The 15,493-nt window shown below is 41.9% G+C and overlaps 1 protein-coding gene across 12 annotated transcripts in view; it reads left to right on the top strand.

Annotated features, from left to right (window-relative positions):
- SEMA6D (semaphorin 6D) overlaps positions 1 to 15,493 on the top strand; it is a 575,796-nt gene that overhangs the window by 544,468 nt on the left and 15,835 nt on the right. The window contains exon 1 of one of the 12 annotated variants that reach the window (XM_040492595.1): positions 13,980 to 14,200. The exons of the other annotated variants lie outside the window; for them this stretch is intronic. The gene's annotated coding sequence lies outside the window, so the exon portion shown is untranslated. Of the gene's footprint in view, positions 1 to 13,979; positions 14,201 to 15,493 lie in introns of those variants that run through there. 12 annotated transcript variants of the gene reach the window in all.

A 15,493-nucleotide genomic window follows, 5' to 3' on the forward strand; every position in this document is an offset into this window, starting at 1 on the left:
GTGTGTGTACCTTCCCAGGGTGCTTCCACTTCCTATATGGCTGGGATGGAATTTGGAGCCCCAGGTCCAAGGCTCAGGTCATTGTAGAAAATGGGCCAGATAATATTACTGGAGCATTGTAACGCCTGTGTATTTATCTCCGCAATTGCAGCAATCACAACATCAGCAGGAGCCCGTGTCTTACTGTGGTCACATTCAGCAGCTATGAGCACGAGTGCCTTCCACACACACGGCCGCATAATTTCATGCCGGTGTGTGTTCATTACTGGTGCATATGGGTGACCATTGCTACCAGCTCATCATTAGTGGGAAAAGTGCTCTTTGGAGATTTTTAAACTTTTTTTTTTTTTTTATAAGGTACAGGGTTGCACACAACAATTCATTCAACAAACAACTATTAAAAACCTGTATCCCAACCACTTTTTAGGAATTTATTTATGGATATAAGAGACAGTCCCTGAACTCAAGATGCTTACAGCGTGGGGCTGGGGAAAAGAAAGGAAGCTGAGAAAATGAGGAAGCCTAACATTGTGTGGTATGTGTTCTAACAAAGGCGAGCTCAGATTTTGGTGGCAGAAGGCAGGAAAGGGAAAATCTTGGTGGAAAGTGACTTCTGATTAGGAGTTGGTGAGGAAAAGATAGGAAAGACATTCCAAGTGGCAGGCACAGCACATGCAAAGGCAGCTAGGCAGGGGAAGCAGGCTCATTTTGGAATCGGGTGACTCCATACACCCAGAATGTGCATGGCTAAGAGAGCCATCATCCAAATGCTGCCCGCTGCTCCCTCTTAGGCCTCGAATTTGTAAGGTCACTGCTGAATGTCGCTGTGGAACCTAGTTTTTGTGTTTGTCTATGCAATTCCATTTTGAGCCTCTCTGAGATTAGCCACTGAGGTGATAGAAAGAGCAACAGACCCGGAGACAGATGATCCAGAAGCCTCTTTTTAACAGCCTAACCTCAAGCAGTTCTTTAACTTCTCATCTGTGTGGTGGAAATTCATGCACTAACTCGGTAAACATTCTGTGAGTAGGTATCTGGTACCAGATACCATGATGGTTATAAAGATAAAAGCCAAGAACAGAACAGACGTAACTTGTGTCCTCATGAAGCTGACATGAAATTCAGTGGAGGTAATCATTTCTGTCCTAAGCCTTTAAGGACCAAAATAGACAAGGCATTTTTGTTTTAAAAGCATAAAACACAATAAAAGTGAAAGCTTCATTGGCCCAGTCCCTGGAGTAGGATGAATATCCCTGAGACCTGGGGGCTGTGCTCACACACAGAAGTTAATGAAATACCTTTGTCAGCTATGAAGTACATGTGGGGACAGAGAGAGTTGAAGAGACCTAGGGCTTCTGGGTGTATGTGAGCTAAGCTTCCCACAAGTATATCATGAAATTTAAAGACATTGGAAGTGATCTGTTGACCTGTGGGAGGGCTTGCACCACCTGATCCCCGGATCCAAAGAAGCTAGAGACAGCACTTAAAGCTAGTATTTCTCAAAGCCACGTGACAGTGAGGGAAAAAATTTACCCTCTGCCGTTGCATCTGGTACACCATCAGAATGCCCCATCCCCATTCATACATGCCAGTGGAGACTCATTCCATGTTCAGCCCATCAGTTTGTACTGCGAAGCCTGTCTGTGGTTTGGCGTTACACTTCAGAGGCAGTGATCACAGCGCTCCCCAGTCCCCGGGATTCAGAGGGAGTACTTGCACTTTGTATCCTAGGCAACATCAATGCTATAGAAAAAATTCAGAAGTGTGAATTGGGAATCATTTTGCTTTTGGTAAAGAGCCTTTCTCAAACCAGGCACATAAGATCAGAATCATAAAAGCTAATGACCTGGAGGGGTCCTTAGAGACTTTGGACATTCTAGCCCAACCCTCTCATCATCATATAGGTGAGGAAACTGAAGCCAGAGAAGGTACGTTAGCTTTCTTGTGGCCTCTCAGCTAGCTCAAGCTGAATCAAAGGTAGAATCCAGGGATGCCTGGGTGGCTCAATCAGTTAAGCATCTGACTTCAGCTCAGGTCATGACCTCCCGGTGAGTTCGAGCCCCGTGTTGAGCTCTGTGCTAACAGCTCAGAGCCTGGAGTCTGCTTCCGATTCTGTGTCTCCCTCTCTCTCTGCCCCTCCCCTGCTCATGCTCTGTCTCTCTCTGTGTCTCAATAATAAATAAACATTAAAAAAAGTTTTTAAAGGTAGAATCCAGATTTCCTAACTCCCTATTATCTCCAGGTGTATTTGATGTCTGGGGTAAGATTAGTACCCCACCCCCACCCCCAAGGTGATTCATAAGGTGAGGCCAGAATAGATGTAGATAGGGGTAATATAACGTTTGAAGCATAATTATCTCCAGCCCTAGCACTGGAAGCACACAACCCTTTCTCAAGGCTGCGCCTTCAGCCTTGCGCCATCTTCCTGGTACTCGCCCAATCACATAACATGTGCTGGGAATTCTGTATGCTGCTTTAATAACTCATTCCATCCTCAGACCAACTCTGTGAGAAAGCTGCTAGCATTATTCCTGGTTTACAGGGAAGTGAGGTACAGAGTAGTTAACCACTTGCTCAAGAGCAAACAGCTAATTAAGTGGCAAAGCTGGGACTCCTACCTAGACATTGTGGCTCCAGAGTCCATGTTCCCAACCACCATACTTTAGTCAGGCCCCACCCTTCATAGAAGGAAGGGCCCAGCTTTTCTCATACCCTCTGGGTGCTGAGTTGAGTTAGTTAAAAATCAGGAATCAGCATCAATTTACCTAAACTCCCATTTTGTCTCTGTGGCCCTGGATGTTTCAAAAATCCACAGGTAAACTAACCCAGGCCTAGGCTGGGCCCTCACAGAGGTTGTGTCGCTCATAAAATACCCTTGGGCCATTATTCTCACTCTTGATTACAACCTCTCTTTCAGTCTAGGACTTTTGGGCTAACATAAGTCACCAGGGATCTCGTTTCTATCAGTAGGGACAAAACACTTTTTTAGCAAATGTTTATTTTTGAGAAAGAAAGAGAGAGGGAGTAGGGGTGATGGGCAGAGAGAAGGGGACAGAGGATCAGAAGCAGGCTCTGCGTTGACAGCAGAGAGCCCGATGTGGGGCTCGAACCCATCAACTGCAAGATCGTGACCTGAGCCGAAGTTAGACGCTCAACCAGCTGAGCCACCCAGGCTCCCTGGGACAAATAGTTTTCTTTTAAAAATTATTTTGAGGGGCAACAGGGTTGGTCAGTCGGTTAAGCATCTGATTTCAGCTCAGGTCATGATCTCACAGTTTTGTGAGTTTGAGCCCCGCGTCGGGCTCTGTGCTGACAGCTCAGAGCCTGGAGCCTGCTTCGGATTCTGTGTCTCCCTCTCTCTCTGCCCCTCCCCTGCTCATACTCACTCTCTCCCTCTCTATCAAAAACAAATAAACAGTTAAAAAAATCTTTAAAAAATTATTTTGAGGGGCACCTGGATGACTCAGTCCATTTAGCATCCAGCTTCAGCTGAGGTCATGATCTTGCGGTTTGTGAGTTTGAGAGCACTGTGTCAGGTTCTGTGTTGACAGCTCAGAGCCTGAAGTCTGCTTTGGATTCTGTGTCTTCCTCTCTGCCCCTCCCCTGCTTGTGCTCTCTCTCCTCTCTCTCTCTCTCTCTTTCTCAAAAATAAACATTTAAAAAATTTTAATAAATAAATAAATAAATATTTCAAAATAATTATAACCTCACAGGGAGTTGCAACAATAGTACAAAGGCCACGTAGTCTTGACGCAGGAAGGGCATTTTTAAAAACAAAGTGGAACTGAATTTTCTAATGGAATGTGGATAACAGTAATGCTTTAGGTCCTTTGAAACCATTAATAATCGTTCTCCACATTTGCCACGGACAAGCAACCATTACTGTTGGCTTACTCAAATGCAGAAGGCAGATAAAAGCCATGTTTTTGGCAGCTGAAAATCACAGGATTTGAACCAGGAATTTTTGACTTTTAAAATTTAAAGAAAGGCTGCTTCTCTTACTCTGGATTGTTAGAATTTAACCCTTCTCTAAGCCCTCGGACACTGTTTTAAATCATGACATCATCTGGAAATCTCTGGTAAGGTGGTTTGCAGAATATAAAATGTGAAGACACAAGCTCTTTAATGCAGAACAATTGCTATTGTTGTTGGCAGTGGCTGTAAGCATAGATCACTGGACTCATGAGATCTAGGTTCTGCACTGGCTTCACCACTCTTGGAGTAGAAGTTCCTTCATTTATCTGCTTCTTCTCTCCCAGGAATAGTAGCAGCAGCTCATCCTTAGTCTTTCCTTGCCTCAGTGTTGTTCATGTTCTTTGAAAAACTGAAAAAGACACCGTGGAGGATAGTGAAAGCGGCATCGGAAAGTCAGTAGTGGTGGCGGCATCAGAAAGTCAGTAGAATCAGAACAAACGTGCTCTACTTCTGTCATCCTAGCCCAGAGGGCAGAAGCAGGCATGGACCCAGGCCCTTTTATCCTGAACAGAATGTCACGCGCAGGCCATATGGCAGCCCCAGCAGGTCATCTGGTAGAATAAGCCAATGTTCCAAAGACAGGCTGAGTCCTTTGGCATCTCAGTCATCCCTTGGAACCCTGAGCTCTTCCTTTGTCTAGAATGGTTCCTCTCCTGGAGGCCCCGGGGAAGCAGCCGGGATTGGCCAGAGCTCCCTGTGTGGAGGAGATAACAAAAGAAAAGGCTTTTAATTTCTCTTGTCACCAAGTTAGCCTCGAAAGCCCCGCAGTCCTCCCTGAAAAGAGAGCACACTGTTGTGTGAGTATCTGCCACAGCAATCTTCTGCTATCTAATTTGGTTTTCTTTGTCAATCATAGAAGGTTCCTATGTTTTGTATGTTCACAAAGCTAGTCCTCATCTTGATCTCTTAAGAAGCTGATGTGTTTGTCATCTGCCTGGATGGCGGGTTCTCTCTGCTTAGATGTGGGGCTCGTCCTCTCATTAGTTTCTTGTGTTACTTTCTCATTAAATGAAGATCGTTTCTAGGACAATTTTGCTTTCAAATGTTACCCAATCTGAGTTAGGGCCGACCGGCAGAACTTCTAGACAAGTTGTCACTAGAATTACATTCCCCGGAGCCATGGCTCTAATCAGAGGTCCAATTCTGAGATCCCTGTTTCTGATTTGCTCAGAATTTGGCAAAGACAGGTTAGATCCTGTTTTATGTACCTTCCTGCTCAGTTCCTTTTAAGTTCAATTCCTTTTTGAATTATTAATATTTGACCAGAAGCATTACTGATGGAGATATTGGTATGCTTTGCTTAAAAAAAAAATTCAGACTTAAACTGAAAACCTTACATAAAAAGCTGCTTTAATTTTCAGAAAACTTTTTAAAATAGCCAGCTTTCCTCATGCATGTAAAATGAAATTAAAATAAACAAAATTGACCCAACTTTGGGGAAAGCATCAATTATAAGAGCAAGGCATTAATAAAGAACACAACAGGCTTCCACACCCTACAGCATGCCCCTGCCTCCCTTCCATGGCATCTATTCCCCCCTTTCCTTTTTCTCCTATTAGAATCTAGCCCAAAGAAAAGATCTTAGGAAGGTATTCGTCCTGATTTCTGGCTTATGCAGTGTGCTTTAGCGCTACTTACTTTATAACTGGACAAAAGGCCATCTGCAAAAGAAAAGAATTTCCCATTGCAGGATCTCAGACATCAGCCAGCCATTAGGCAGGCTAACTTTTATTTTATTTTTGTTTGTTGGGTAGTGGGGAGCCAAGCAGGCTTCTTTCTCTGCCAGTCCCATATACCCTGTTCTTTCATCTCAGGAGCAGCTCTGCTTTCCTTTTCTTTGTTCTGGGGAAGCTTCAAAATGAACAGGAATTCCAGTGGAGGGGCGAGGTGTGTGTGGCAGAAATCGCTTAACTCCTTTGGCCCTTGTTACCCATGGCTCCTGGATCAAAGAGCAATTTGTTAATGATGGCTAAGTGTGAAAAGAGGCATCTGTTGCCGTTTGTAAAGAACCTGTTGGTTTTGCAGCACCTGGAACTCATGGATTGGGGGCTGATGAGGATTGTGTGCTAGGAGAGCAATTGTAGGCTCAAGACTCTAGGTGTTTGAGGCAATGGTAGAGAGATGTTCATGTGGCACCTGTGCCATAGCAGATTCCTGTCACATGTACAACCTCTTTTGTATATTTACCTCTTCCTGTATTCATTAAATACTGACTGAAGACCTCCTAGATGCCAGTTCCTGTCCTGATGCTGGGATAGAGGATGAATAAGATCTGCTCTCTCCCAGAAGCATCCCAGCAGAGAAACTGTGAAAACAAGTAATTACTATGAAATGATAAGATCTATAATACAAGTATTTACGTGGTACTACAGTATGATTAGCCATCATTTGGAGAGCAGTGTGGCCAGAGAAGAGGGATTAGGGGTTGGGGGGGAAGAATGGCCAGAAGTAAAGACCAGGGACAGTTTGTGGTGATAAGTAGACAATTTCCAAGATGGGCATTTGAGGGACAGAAGCTGGCAAGAATCAGATTGTGAAGAACCTTGTAAATCTTGGAAATGAACTTGGATTTTATCATAGAGGACTTTAGAAACCATTAAACTGTTTTTAGAAAAGAAAGTAACATGATACTATTTGTGCTTTGGAAAGATCATTCTAGTGGCTTTTTGGAGAATGAACTTAAGTCTAGGAGAGCAAAAACCGGTTAAGAGTGCATTCTAGAACAAGGAAGAGAAAAATCAATAGGGTGTGCTAACAGATTGGAGAGGATGAAAGGGAGAAATCTAGGATGACTCTCAAATTTAAGGCTTAAGTGATGGAGTAAGATATTTAAAATATCAATAGGAACAATACTAGTAGTTGTAATTATTGAATCCTTATCATGTACAAAAGGTTGAGTTATATGTGTTGCATAGATTATTTCATTGAGGCACTGTAATGATGTAAGTGCTACAATTATCCTCATTTTTGGTGAGAAAACTTGGGACTTTAAGAGATGAAATAATATATCCAAGGTCACATATTTGGAAGTTATAGTACATGAATTTGAACCCTGGCACTTTGAGCTGAGACCATGTGCTCTATAAGGTATTTAGCAGGAGGACAAGTCAGGGCAACATATATGAAGTTCAGGCTTGTCCCTTCTGAATTTAAATTGCTTATATCTTACTGAGGTCAAAATATCTGGCAAAGAATTGAACAGCTGGCTCTATAACTGAGGAATGTGGTTTGTGCTGGACATGTGGATTTGGGATTCATCAGTTAATTTGTGGTAGTGAAAAAGGTGGGTGTAAGGTGAGTGAATCTCCAAAGAGCCAAGTGGAACCGTGAAGAATCCCATCTAAGAGTGAGTGTGTTGAGGAAGTTTGCTGAATAGGAGTAGCTAGATAGATAAGGAAAAAACTATGAAGGCCAGAGGTAGACATTCAAGAACTGAGGAGAGGTCAACATGATTAAATACCTTGCGGAGATGAAAGAAGGTTTAGAATGAGGGTTGAGTTGGGTTTGCCAATTAGGTGGTTGATGGGCAAGAGTTGAAGTTAAACTGAAGTGGGTTAAAAATTTAATAAAAAGTGGAGACAAATGGGCTCAGACATCTCTTCAAAGAAACTTGGTGGAGGAGGTGAAAGACAGGGAGGTAACAGAAACCGCCTCAGGATCGGGGAAAATTCTGTTTGTCTGTGTTGGGAGTCGCTTGGGATGCTCACACATTGAGGAGAAAGAACCTGTGGGGCAGTGGGGGTTACCCCAGGACATTTATCTGAGTAGGGAGGGGAAGCAATAATCTCTCCTCCAGCCTTCAGGAGATCATGATTCTTAAGAGAAAGAAGTGTTCCTACATTTCCAACCCCCCACTCCCTTCCTTTTTATTATATGAAGAAACCTAAGCCAGAGATGTGAAATGACTTGGCGATCACACATCAAGTCTGTGATCCCAAATCTACTGGTTCCCGGTGCTTTCCCTCTCCTTCCAGTGTCAGTGGGAGAAGAATCCCCGACAGGTTCTTTGTTCCAAGTCCCCAGTTCCCCACGGGGACTCTTCCCTGCTCCTTGAAGATGCATGTCCTTCCAGATTCTAATCTGTCAGCAGGAACTCAGCTGTGTGGAGGGTGAGTCAGAGAGCTGATTTGTCATTTCCTCAACATGCTATGGGATAGTGTTTTAAATGGTTGATTATAAAGTGACATTAACATCACAGCTCTCGAAGCCTTTTCCTCTCACCTGGACACCCAAGTTCCCAGAAGACAGAAAGGTCTCAGACTCAAGGGCCTTTCAGCCACCTCTTCCTGGCCCAGAATAAGAGCGGGTATATTTGTTCATATATGGCACCCGGTCCCCAAGCTTGTGTGTAAGAGAGGATGGGTGGAGGTCAGTGGGGTTGCAGTAGAGATTCCTTAAACAAGAGACTCCAAGAGACTCCATCAGTCCAGCGTCACTTGGTGAGCCTGGATTCAGGGAGCTCCTTAGAAGGTCCCAGAATACCTACCTCAACTCTGCTTAAGCGTCTTCTGGACTAATAGTGGTTCATCATCTCTTCCTCTCACTTTCTTATATTTAACAGGCTATGCTGTCAGCCTGGTTGTCATATAATTCTGACTAAACATTTACTAAAACCTACAGCCCTAACCAGAACATACTGCATAAAATCCAGGCAAGTGAATGCTGTATAAACATAAGCCTTTTGTAATTAACCTTCAGTTACAACCCTGTCTTGGTTGGCTCCAAAGAATGGCAACTAATTTTCTTCTCTTTGCTCTTTTTCAGTCAACCGAAACCCATTGCTACCTTTCCATTCTGTCCTGGGGGTGGGGGGGTGTTAGGCAGTAGACCTATAACTCCTGTAACTCCAGGAGCTGGCTATCATTCTCAGTGTGAACAGTGCCCCCTGGAATTTCATGTGCTATAGAATGAATGCTGTCCCTGGTGCTGCAGCTCAGGTTCTACCCCCATTCTTTCATTTAGCTCACAGAATATTCAACTAAAAGAAATAGTGCTATTTGGGAGTCGAACCTAGGGTTCCCTGTGTCGGCTGCTCTTTGTTATACCTGTTTGGTTTTTTTAACAGTATTAAATACATTTAGATTAGATGGGAGTCCAAAATTCTGATCTTGCCCTGAGAGATTCAGCAGGGCTCGTGGTGATTCAGGACACCTGATTAGTTCTTTTGTTTCTTCCTTCATTCACCTTTTATTCACAATTGTCTCGAGTATAGACAACTGTGACACATGCTTATCCCCTGACACTGAGAAGAATACCCTCTAGACTCTAAAAACTTAGTAAGACTTAACTAAGCCAAAGATGAGAGACAAGAAGGGCCATCCAGAGTGAAAGTAGGAACAAAGTACTTGATGGAAGTAGGTGGAATGATACATTGCAGGGCCAGACACAGGGCCAGAGTGGTAGAACACAAGTAAAGAAGGATATAGGCTCAAATTAGACTGGAGAAGGAGACAGGACTCAGAACACGGAAAGTCCTACAGCCCCATTACACAGATCAGGGCCTTCTAAGAGTAAGAGAAAGTTACTGGAGGACTGTGAAATAATAGTATGAGATTTATATTCTGAAAGATAATGCTTGTTTCATCTAGAAATACATGAGAGACAAACGAAGGGCAGACCGAATAGGCAAGAGGTCAGAAGAATGTGATATAAGGGAAGTTGGTGCTTTAAAAAGCTGTGAACAGTCAACTGTGTCTAAAGCTACTGAGCAATCCTAGGAGACAGGACTGGAAGCATCCATTGCATTTAGCTACCTGGAGGTCATCCTGTCTTTACTGAAAGGCGTTATTGAGAGAGGAGATAGAACAGAGGAAGTAGAAGAATGAGTGGGAGGTGAGGAAATGACAACAGTGAGAATACAAAACTTTTTTAAGTGCCCGTGAATGGAAAGAAAAAGGAAGGTGGAGGCTAGAGAAGAATCTCGGGTCACAGGAGCTTTTTTACCATTTTGTTTTTTGAGATGAGAGAAGCTTAGACAGATTAAGTGCTGACAGATAGTATTTAATCAATGAAAAGTTAGAGAATATATCAGAGAGAGGACAATATAATCCATGTTTTTGTCATTTTTTTTTCTATTCCAGGGAAGACAGAAAAGGTTGGTTTTAAAGCACATGGAGAGGACTTGGGAAGTGAAAGTCTGTCTTAAAACAGGATGGGAGGAAGAAACAGTAGATAAGGATGCAGACAGTGAATCTGTTTGGTAATGGGAAGGGGACAGGAGAGGTAAAGAAGTTCCTATCCCATGGCTTTTACTTTCTGAGTGAGGTAGCTGTGGGGCATGTAGAAAGAGTGTAGTAAAGTGAGAAGGAACAGATGAGCATTTTTAAGACAGTAGGAAAAGCTTAAACGTATTCATTTGGGGAGCAGGCATATCTCATAGGGAAATATAGCATCCCCACAGATGATCATGCTAGATGTAGTGGGGGGCCAAGAATTCTGTGGTGTTACTACCAAATTGTCCCGGTGTGTGGTTGTCTTGACTGGTTCTCAGCTGTTCTGGGGCAAGTGCAGAAGGTGAATGATTGACTCCATCCAAGGAAAGAACTTTTCAACAAAGTCTGACAAGGATACAAAGGATGAAGGAGTCTAGAATATAAGCTAAAGTATTATTGAAATGATTGACTATTGCCTGTTACATCTAAGAAGGATAAGGTGATATGTCCAGATTTCAAAAGGCTAGTGAATTAGAAGAAATTAGATCGGTTGGTAGACTGATGACCCTGATGAGAAGGAGGAGCAGTCACAGTGAAAGTGGTCAGACAAGCAAGCGTTAAGGACAAGAGATTGACAGCAGAGCATGCAGTGCTTGACTTTATGAGTTTTGAGGTGAAGAAGCTAAAGCTTTTGACACATGCCAAAGTGGAAGCATAGACTGAGGCTACTAAAATCTTTGAAAAGTCTGTTAGAGAAAGTGACTAGGAAGTTAACAGTTAAAAAGGAGGAGGAGAGGTAGAACCTCAAATAGAAAGTTGTTGTTTTTTTGTTTTCATTTTTGTTTGTTTGTTTGTTTGTTTGTTTGCAAGAGCATGAAGATCCAAGATCTGGAGAAGTAATTGGGAAAGTGGGAGGAACCAACTCCACTTTCAGATCCTGAGGTATATGCAGCATGATAGTCTGAACACCTCTTCAAGAAGTGGCATCTCCAGAAGGTAGCTAGGGTAGAGCTTTAAAATCAGCGTGTCTCTGGTGTGTCCCTGGAGTCTTTGGGCTGGGGATAAAGTATGGCTACTTCATTCCTGAATTCTCACTTCCTTTGCACAAATATAAGTTTCAAAGAGACAAGAACTCTAAACCAATTTATTTATCTGGGATTCATGAATTTCAAATTTGGCCACTATGCTATAATCATAAAAAGAACTTGTGTTAACCAACCCTATATGTTATCCTGCTTAAAGAACTCCCTTTCAGTATTCCTTTTAGTTTGGATCTGCTAACAACAAATCTCTTGACTTTTATGTGTCTAAGATGTCTTGATTTTGCCTTCATTTTTGAGGAATATTTTCACTGGTAATAGAACTCTAGCCCCCAAATTTATTTTCTTTCAGCACTTTAAAAATGTCATTCTATGGCCTATTGGATTGTATCATTTCTATTGGTAAGTCAGCTGTCAGTACTATTCTTGCTTCTTCGAAGGTAAAATGTCTTTCAGCTTCTAACATTGTTTTGGTCTTTGTTTTCAGCATCTTGACTATGATGTGTTTAACTGTGTTTTTCTTTGTATTTAGAAATTCTAGTTTCTTGAATGTGAGACTTACATGGTTTTTTTTTTTTTTGTCAGTTTTGAAAAAGAATGCAGCCATTATCTGTCAAATATTGCTTTTGTCCACTTCTCTCTCTCTTTTCACTCTCAGGCACTCTAATGTTAGATGTTTTCATAAGATCCTATGTGTGTCTTACTCCCTAATCTGTATTTCCCAACCTTTTTGCTCTCCATGTTTCTATCTGATATTTTCTATTAACCCATCTTCTAGTTCACTAATCTTTTCTTCAGCTACAAGAAATGTGTTGCTAAACACATCTATTAAGATGCTTGATGACTGTGCTTTTGTGTTGTAGAATTTCCATTTAGTTCTTTTTTCATAAAGTCCAGTTCTCTGGTGAAATTCTCTATCTTGTCATCTTTTTTCTTGAACAAAATAAACAATTATTTTTTTTTAATTTATGTTTAATAACTATAATATCTGGGTACCTATGAGCCTATTTCTGTTGTTTTCTCTCTTAGTCTTAGTTATTGGAATGTTTAGTAATTGCTGGTAAGCATTTTGTATAAAAAAAAATGTACACTCCAGATAACATTATTTTCCTCTAGAGAGGACTCACCTCATCTTTTATGCAAGGAGCTAGAGTGGTGGGAGATTTTATTATTTTATTGGACCCCAAGTTGGAGTTTTTGTAGTTTGGTCTACCTCATGTTTGCTTCCTCTTCTTAGGAAGGCTCTTCCTAAGATGTAGATCTTCAGAGATCCAAAAGAGATCCTGTTGGTATTTATGGGGGCTCCTTCTTGGTCCTCAACTTGATACTGCCCAAAATCTGGCTTTTCTGGATAGCTACACTCTCCTTTTTAGATAGCTTAAGAATAAACAAATTCCATAATATAAAATCAAGTGCCAAGTGTGGATCCAATTTCCTGCCACCCTTCCTTCTCTCAAGGATTCTGCCACTCAAGCCCTTGCTATCTTGACAGCTCTGAACTGCTTTTAAGAGCTTCTCTCATTACATTTAGGCTTTAACCTCAGAAATATGTGGGAGATGCCTATATATAATACCAAAAATATACTTACTCAGTTTCCCCTGTTCTCTGGCTAAAGGGAAAAATCTCTTATCAGCATGTTCTTTACTGTAACCTTACGCATGAGGAAGGTGGCTTGCTCCTCCTCCTTGGAAGCATCTATGTCCATGGAGCAGTACCTTAATCCTCTAGGAGCACCCCTACCATTGTTACGATGGTATACATAAATGGTTTGTGAACAGTTGTACAAGATAAAAGAGAAAGCATTTCTTTCCCCTTCTAGGGCCATTTTTGCCCAATAATATATAACAATAATAGTCATAATGATACCTATGAAAATCTACTAGAGGTTTACTATGGGCCAGGTTCTATGTTAGGTATTTTATATAGATTGTCTCATTTCATCCTCAGAAGAGCCTATGAGGTAGTAATGGCAATTTTCCTAATTTGCACTTAAGGAAACTGAGGCTTAAAGAGGTGAAGTCAACCTAAACAAGGTCCCAGAGCCAGGAAGTAAATGGCACAAGCAAGTGTGAACTCAGACTTTTCAAACCCCAAGGTCTATACTCTTTTCCAGCATTTTGCCCTGCCTCTTAACTTGTCCTCCTTCAGCAAAACTAGTCTCATGATTTTCCTGGGCCCTGCAATTCTGAGATACTTCCTTAAATAAGGTAAAAGCCAGATATTCTGAGGGGTTTGCATGCAAGAAGTTCTCTTTGGTTCATTTCTCTCAGGTATTTGGTTATTTCTAGATCCATGCCTCCCCCATTTAGTCTTACTTTGATGTATATTTTACATTAAATACTTCCATTTATAATTTCTATGGCAAATCTGAAAGTATTTTTTTTTTAAATAAAGCTTTATGCAGGGACAGGAAGCAATTAGTGGTGGGGCTTTATTTTTAGAGGATGAGATGGGTGGGGGTGGGGTATGGGGAGAAATTGCTTTCTGCAGTGTCAGATGAATGAGTTATAGGAAATGATAGCTCAGCCGGCAACTTAGTGCTTGCCAGTGAGTCAGCAGTGATTTCATCCTCAGCCTCAATGCCGGAATCACAGATGTGAGAGACACCCTTCCTGGTGAGGGCCCCTCCCTGTCCTGAGGTCTGGGACATCAAGGCTCTGCCCATATGATGTGAACTTACCTGTCATGGTGGAAAAAGATTCACAGAACTATCTGCCTCTTGTTTTCACACCAATATTTCTAAGTGTCCTTAGAATGGATGGGTGTTCCTGATCTTTACCCCTGTTACCTGGCAGAAACACCCAGTGACCTTCCATCCAGAGGATGAAGTTTGGGATGGGTATCATAGCAGAATTTTCTTCTTATGGCGACATTTCATATTTTTTACTACTTCAGCTTTCCAGGGCCTGTATAAATGGCAAAACATGGAAGCATGGTGGAAAAGTGAGACAGGAAGACGCTGCTTCAGAAAAACTGGTACATTAAAAGAGGTCACCTTGTCATGATTGGAAATATGTGCATGTGGCAAGAAGGTAGAACCAAATCATTTCGTTTGTTGCATTAGGATGGTAAGATTGACAGTGATTGTTTTTTACCTTCTTTTCTAGGTTTGATAAATAGGCTCAAGTTGTACAAAATTATTCTAAACATATTTTTGTATTTTAAACAAATCCTTTAAGAAAAAAATGGCCAAATAGCTTTAATATTTTAGGACATCTTTTTCCCAGACTCTGCCCGGATTCTTAAGGTCAAGGTCATGTGATGATGTCCCCTAGGCAATGGGTGAGGAGGACTGACTGTGCTCAGAATTTGAATGAGGGAGACAGTTAGTTCCTTTTCACCAAGTGGATGAGGTGGTATTATCCACATGTTGCAAATAAAGACACGAATGCTCAAAGAGACTGAAGAAGCTTCCCCCGGCCAAACAGCTCGTAATGGTGGATGTCCATCCAAGCCCAAGTCCGAGTTTGCCAACGTTCACACTCTTTCGCCTTGAGTACAAAACGATGCTGCCACAGATCCCACTCCACCATGCTTTTTGCAGGGCATTTTCAGTGTGTTGACTTACTGCTGGATTCATCCTCCTTTAGGAAAAAATGTATTGCAATATTGTTCTCTCTTTTTGCAAAACTAGAATTCTAAAACTCACATATTACTTGCCTTCTTCTTTAGTTAAAAAGACCAACACTGAGAGTATTGCATAGCTTACATGCCTGTACATCTGTGTGTTTGACATTCAGATGATAGAAGAGGCATAGTAAGTACCCAGCTGAGTGGTTGGACTCACCCACAATTTGAAGTGATCTCCTAAAGTTAGGAAATGAGGGAAATGAGACTGTGACAAAGCTAAATGTTATACCATTCAGTACAGTAGCTGTGACAAGTATGGCTAAGGAAGGGGTAGTATTGTTGTAGAATAGAGCATTTATGGTCTCAAAAACAAACAAACAAACAAACAAACAAACCCATCCCATTGCCCCAACAGAGCTCTAATTTACTTTTTAAATAAATTAGTACCAGCTAAAGATTTTTTTAATTTTTGACAGTTAATATTATACAGTTAATGCTATGAACTTTGTTGAGATACTGACATACAATATACTGCACATATGTAAATGTGCAGTTAAAATGTAACATATGCAGGGCACATGGGTGGCTCAGTTGGTTAAGCGTCAGACTAGCTCAGGTCATGATCTCGCAGTTCGTGGGTTTGAGCCCTGCGTCAGACTCTGTGCTGACAGCTCAGAGCCTGGAGCCTGCTTCAGATTCTGTGTCTCCCTCTCTTTCTGTCCCTCCCCCACTCACACCCTGTCTCTCTCTCTCTC

This window comes from Herpailurus yagouaroundi, unplaced genomic scaffold (genome assembly GCF_014898765.1).
Source record: "Herpailurus yagouaroundi ecotype Mexico unplaced genomic scaffold, PumYag 184, whole genome shotgun sequence".
Taxonomy (NCBI): Eukaryota; Metazoa; Chordata; class Mammalia; order Carnivora; family Felidae; genus Herpailurus; species Herpailurus yagouaroundi.